This window comes from Macadamia integrifolia, chromosome 8 (genome assembly GCF_013358625.1).
Source record: "Macadamia integrifolia cultivar HAES 741 chromosome 8, SCU_Mint_v3, whole genome shotgun sequence".
Classification (NCBI taxonomy): domain Eukaryota; kingdom Viridiplantae; phylum Streptophyta; class Magnoliopsida; order Proteales; family Proteaceae; genus Macadamia; species Macadamia integrifolia.
The window spans coordinates 32,629,128-32,636,195 of NC_056564.1; the positions used below are offsets into that span (position 1 = coordinate 32,629,128).

The window sequence follows — 7,068 nt, forward strand, 5'->3', positions numbered from 1 at the left end:
ATAAAAAAATGATTTTATTAATAAGAGAACTTCTGACAGTGTTTATGTTCCTCCTGTCCCCTATCCTAACTGTTTGATGAATAAGAAGAAGACAACTTCAATGGAAAAAATTTTAGAAGTCTTCAAGAAGGTAGAGGTAAACATCCCTCTTTTGGATGTCATAACTCAAATCCCAGCCTATGCCAAATTTCTCAAAGACTTATGCACTCACAAGCGTACCACAAGTGTGCCCAAAAAGGCTTTTTTGATAGCTAATATCAGTTCAATGATCACACAACCTATAGCAGCCAAGTATAAGGATCCCAAGTGTCCCACCATTTCTTGTGTCATTGGCAACACTCGTATTGATCATGCCTTACTTGACCTTGGTGCAAGTGTGAACCTTCTACCTTATCATGTTTATCAACAACTTGGATTAGAAGATTTGAAAGCTACAGGGACAACTCTCCAGTTGGCTGACCGTTCTGTCAAGATTCCGAAAGGGATGGTCGAAGATGTCCTACTTAAGGTAGGAGAATTTATTTTTCCAGTCAATTTTATTGTTTTGGACACCAAACCCTTCACCACTAGGGATAAGATCCCTATCATTCTTGGAAGACCATTTTTGGCTACCAGCAATGCATTAATCAATTGTCGGAATGGTCTACTAAGGATATCTTTTGGCAATCACACTATGGAATTCAACATGTATAGGTTGGGCAAGCAACCCATAATTTCTTCTGATGATATTGACGAAGTGGTCAATATGCTTGAGAATTTTTCTGATGATATTGTTAAAACTTTTGACATTGACTTTGATTCAGAATTCCAAGAGTGTATGGAAGAATTAGAGGATGATACTGAAAATTTCTTCTCTGATGTTTGGAGCCTTCATACACCCATGGAGCCCATTGGTCCTCTATCAAATTCTCTTCCTAAACCCTCAATTGTTGAGCCCCCTAAGCTTGATTTGAAAGAGTTGCCCTCTAACTTAAGGTATGCCTTCTTAGGAGAAGATCAAACTCTACCAGTTATTATCGCCTCAGATTTAACTTCAAGTCAAGAGGAAGAGTTGATCAAAGTTTTAAAAGAAAACAAGGAAGCCTTAGGTTGGACCATGACAGACATTATAGGAATTTGCCCCTCAATCGTTCAACATCATATTCACCTCATAGAGGATTCAAAACCTTCTAGAGAACCACAAAGAAGGGTTAATCCTATGATGCAAGAAGCTATCAAGAAAGAGATCCTAAAGTGCTTGGATCATGGTATCATCTACCCTATTTCTGATAGCGAATGGGTAAGTTCAGTGCATGTGGTGCCAAAGAAGTAAGGGTTCACAGTAGTCCAAAATACTGAAAATGAGTTGATCCCTACCCGTGTTCAAATAGGATGGCGTGTGTGTATTGACTACAGGAAGTTAAATGCGACAACTTGGAAAGATCACTTTCCTTTGCCTTTCATTGATCAAATGTTAGAGCGGTTAGCCGGACATGAGTATTATTGTTTCCTTGATAGTTATTCCGGCTATAACCAGATTCCCATTACCTTAGATGACCAACACAAGACCAGCTTTACATGCACCTATGGAACCTTTGCTTATCGGCGTATGCATTTTGGGCTTTGTAATGCCCCTGTCACGTTTCAAAGATGCATGATGAGCATTTTCTCTGATATGGTGGAGCATTTTTTAGAAGTATTTATGGATGATTTTTCTATTCATGGCTCCTCATTTTCTAATTGTTTGCATCATCTTTCTTTAGTACTCAAACGATGCAAAGCGACTAATTTAGTCCTCAATTGGGAGAAATGTCATTTCATGGTCACACAGGGCATAGTGTTGGGTCATATCATTTCCAAAGAAGGGATCAAGGTCGATAGAGCTAATGTGGACTTAATTTCTAATTTATCACCTCCCAAGTCAGTTAAGGACGTTCGTTCCTTCTTAGGTCATGCAGGGTTCTATCGTCGGTTCATCAAGAACTTCAGTCACATGGTTAGACCTCTCACCAATCTTTTGGCTAAAGAGCAACCCTTCAAATTTTCTAGTGAATTCTTCATGTGCTTTGAGCAATTAAAGAAGGTGTTGACTACAACCCCCATTATTCAAGCTCCCTTATGGACTGAACCCTTTGAATTAATGTGTGATGCATCTGATTTTGCTATAGGGGCAGTCTTAGGGTAGAGAATTGATAAACTTCCTCGTGTTATCTATTATGCCAGTAGAACCCTCAATGATGCACAGCTGAACTTCACCACAACTGAAAAAGAATTTTTAGCTGTTGTATTTGCATTAGAAAAGTTTCGTGCATATCTGATAGGTTCTCATGTAATTATTTACACTGACCATGCAGCTATCAGATACCTTATGCAGAAAAAGGATGCCAAAGCACGTCTTATCAGATGGGTTTTGCTTTTGCAAGAATTTGACTTAGAAATTAAGGATAAGAAAGGCAATGAAAATTTGGTTGCAGACCATTTATCCCGGTTACCCAATTCTTTGACTGTGAATACTCCAATTAACGAGTATTTTCCTGATGAGCAATTCTTTGCAGCATCTAGTGAACCTTGGTTTACAGATATTGTAAATTTTTTAGTTACAAATAAGACTCCGGATCATTAGTCTTCCCAAGAGAAGTACCGTTTTCACTCACAGGTTAAGTATTTCTTTTGGGATGATCCTACCTTTTTAAATCATGCCCTGACCAAATTATCCGGAGATGTATCCCTGATCATGAGCACCATTCTATTCTTTCCTTTTGCCATGATCAGGCTTGTGGCGGCCATTTTGGGCCTACTAAGACTGCAGCCAAGGTATTGCAATGTGGATTTTATTGGCCCAGTCTCTTCAAAGATGCCTTTGCTTATTGTAAGGCTTGTCCTTCTTGTCAATCTTTAGGAAAAATCAGTAGAAGGAACATGATGCCTCTCAACCTAATCCCCGTGGTTGAGGTTTTTTATGTTTGGGGAATAGATTTTATGGGCCCTTTCCCTAAGTCATGTGGATATGAATATATTTTGTTGGCTGTGGACTATGTGTCCAAATGGATTGAGACTCGTGCTTGTAAGATCAATGACCATAAGGTGGTCATTCAATTCTTAAGGGAAAACATTTCTTCCCAATTTGGTACCCCTAGAGCTATCATTAGTGATAGGGGAAAGTACTTTTGTAATAAGCCTTTTGAGGCCTTAGTGAAGAAGTATGGGATTACCCACAAGTTGGCTACCCCATACCACCCCCAAACCAGTGGTCAGGTAGAAGTGTCTAATAGACATGTCAAGCAAATTCTAGAGAAGACAGTTAACCCAAATCGAAAGGATTGGTCTAACCGTCTGTTGGATACTTTGTGGGCATATAGGACTTCTTACAAGACCATACTTGGTCAATCCCCATACCGTTTGGTATACGGGAAAACATGCCACCTTCCTGTTGAGTTAGAACATCATGCCTTTTGGGCGATTAAGAAATTAAATTTTGATTTGTCTACCACAGGAGCTCATAGAGATCTCCAACTATCTGAGTTGGAGGAATTACGAAATGATGCCTATGATAGTGCAAAAATTTTCAAGGAAAAGACTAAAGCTTTTCATGATAGGCACCTTGTTAGGAAATTTTTTATACCTGGTGATAAAGTTTTGTTGTACAATTCTAGATTACATATCTTTCTAGAAAAACTTCGTTCTCGGTGGGAAGGTCCTTACTTGTGCAAACAGTATTCCCCCATGGTGTCGTAGAGGTTATGAATCCATCCACTCGGTAAATTTTTAAAGTTAATGGACACTGTTTGAAGCTATTTCTTGAGTTTCTTTCAATGTATGATGCAGAGGTCATGATTCTCCATGAGCCTCTTTATGATGATATTTGATTCTATTTGATAATTTCCTCTCCTTTGTCCTTCTTGTGCTATTATCTTATCATTTTTTTTCTTTTTTCTGCATTGAGGACATTGCACAATTTAAGTATGGGGGAGGAAACTTGAGGTTACTTTTAAGAGTTTTTCGGTGCTTTATACACACCCTAAAAAAAAAAAATTTGAGATCGAGGACCCATCTTGGTACTATAATTCCTATTGGGAGGATGGTAATGAATATATGTCTTGAAGTGGGACCTCACTTAAATGATTTAAAGATACTTGTCTTAAGGTGTAGGACCATTTGTTAGTTGGTGTCCTTGTTCTTAGGTTAGGAGTCGACACCATATTCTTGGCATGGTATAAAAATATATGATATGGATATGCAAAGAAAGTGAAAATTGGTCAAAAAGTAGAAAGTAAGTATAGAATTTCTAGGAGCTAGACAGAATACTGCGCCTCATAAAGCAGGGTGTTTTGATCGAACCTCTTAGGAAGGAGCACTTTCGAAAAGAAATTAGCATCACTGTCTTTGTTGGCATATGCATAAAGCGAAGCTACTTAGTAACTTGGGTTTTTGGTGTTTGCTCCACCATGTTATTCAAGCCAAATGTAGTGGAGTAGAATGAGTTCTCTACTATAAAAAAAAAAAAAAAGAAGATACCATTATGCTTTGTTGTTTATGATTGGTTAACGCTCCAAAACCCTAGTTCATGGTCCCTACCTTACAATGTGGTTTGCCTGAGGATTGGTTGTGCTTTAGAAGATACAAGGGTCGTCCCTATTTGAGATGTGTAATTGTTCCTAAATCTAGATGGAGTATTAAAGTTCAAGTGTGGGGGTTCCTCGATTTGTGTGCTCTAATTGAAAGAGGGTGTGTGTTTTGTAGTTATTGGAAACTTTAAATGGTAATTTTTCAAGTTAATTTGAATTTTGCGTGTATATTCACTGCAAATACCCACGAGACACAACTCGTCCACTAGGGGTGACCTAGGGGTTTAAAGGCTTGTTGCACGTGCTAAATGCAACCGTGATTCCTACGAAAGTGAGTTAGGCTTTTTCTTTCGTTTATTTATTTATTTGTCTTGCTTGGGGATGAGAAAAAGTCAAGTATGGGGAATTTGATGAGCACAATAATGTGTGAAATCTTAGGGATATAAGTGTACATTTTGCCCCTCTTTGGATAGTACTACTTTTATTTTTTATTTTTTTAGTTTCCAAGTCTGCAAGAGAAAGTGCTTAAAGTGAATCAAGAACCGGTCCAAGCTTGAACTAACTTGTCTAAAGGAGGAACCCACTCATTGGTACCACATCCTCTCTCCTACAAAATCCTAAAAAGTATTCTCTCTCCTTGCCACCTCACAAGATCTTGAAGATGCTATGTAGAGATTCCTTTATGATTTAATCAAGATTGCAAGATATTGGTTAATATTGTAGGGAAGGAATAGAATTTGTTAATTTTGAAAACAGATTCTCTCTTTCCTCACACAATATCTCAGAGAATGAGGAATTTTATTAAGATTTAATTTAATTTAATTTTCTTTCTTTTCTTAAAGAAGACCTGTAGAAGGAAGGAGGCAAGACTAAAGCCCTATAAAAGCCCCTTCCTCCCCCCTCATATTTATTATTATTCCCCTTAGTTTATTTTCTAGTTTATGCTTATTTCTCTTCTCTCTCTCCCTCTCTCACTCTCTTTAGTTTTAGTTCTTCTTTATTTTTGCTTTAATCACTTTTGTAATAGCTTTTTATGTCAATTAATGCAAGCACTCTTTTATTCTTATTCATACTTTTATGTTTATGATTTATGCAATTGAGTTGTAATTTTTAAAGTTATAGTTCTAGGCTTAGATCTAGGTGACAAGATCACGAGCCATGGAGCATCTTTTTTTTTTTTAAGTTCAGTTTTTTTTTAAGATTTGTTTTCTCTAGTACTAGAAATTTCAGATTTAGTTTATTCCAGATCTGATTTTTAGTACTGGTAGTATCTCAAATCACCCAAGCTTTCAAGTTCAAGCATTGAAGTTCAAGTAAGTAGGCTCCCTTAGTAGTCTTCTCTCTCCCTCTCATTCCCTCTTCTGACTACCCTTTCTTTCTTAATTTAGGATTTTAATTTTAGTCATTACATTATAGCTATCCCTTTCCCCCAAGGTTCATGGCCAGTGTATGTGTTGGCTTTGCCCCTCCTAGCCATAGAACCATCAATTTATTGCTTTTATTTTAATTGTCTCTCTTTCCCTAAAGCCAAGTAGAGTAACATTTGTAAGAGTGACTCTCTGGTCAAGTAGGGAAGCTCATATTATGATGCATCCCTCGGGCTAAGTAAAGAAACCCACTTGTGAGTCTCTCTCTAGATTTCTCTCCTTTCTTTTACTTTATTTTTATTTCAGCATTTTTTTCCTTTATTTTTTTTTAATTGCGTGGGTTTTTTATTTTCACTTATTTATTTATTTAATTTTAATTGCGTGGCTTGTGTCTTTAAATTCTTAGATGACGAATGGTTAGGACGTTATTTTAGATACATATGTTTAGGACGGTAGTTAGAATTATATCACAACCATTAATAGGTTCACTTTCGCATTATTAAAAGAAAAAAAATAAAGTGGCTGCTCTCCCTGAGTTCGACCCGTAGCTACATTGATCCGTACGCTTGCGGTTACATTTAAAATCTCAAACAAGCCTCACCTTATAATGCAATCCTTAGTTGGCCTGGTCTCAACGGCCTTGGAGCAGTTGTGTCCACCAAGCATATGAAAGTCAAGTTCCTCACCAGTGGCGAAATCGGGGACTACAAGTCCAGCCAAAAGGAATCCCAGGAGTACTAGGCCAACTTCATAAAATTTATCAAGAAGCCATGCTCTGGCTTAGCATGTATAGTAGAAATCATCGATTGTTGCGGTGAAAACCTCTTGAACTGAGCCGAGCCTGTTGAATAGCTACTCACTCTCTCGATTACTGAGGCCGAGCCGTCAAAGACCGTTCAGCTCCGACCATTGCTAGGCTCCCAACGTCGCGATGAAATTTTAAACTTCCTCAGTGAAAACTTTGATATTTTTTATTGGAAGGCTTTTGATATGCCAGGAATCTCAAGGGTCGTAGTTGAGCACAGTTTAGATATTAACCCTAGCTTCAAGCCTGTCTAGCAGAAGTGCAGGAACTTTACGACTGAGAGAAACACCATCATCAACGAGGAGGTTGACAAACTTCTAGCTACAGGGTTTGTGAGGAAAGTAAAATACCC

General features: G+C 37.8%; 1 pseudogene; it reads left to right on the forward strand.

The window, feature by feature from the left end:
- Window positions 1-112: 112 nt before the first annotated feature.
- Window positions 113-7,068, forward strand: part of LOC122086900 — a 16,884-nt pseudogene continuing 9,928 nt past the window's right edge.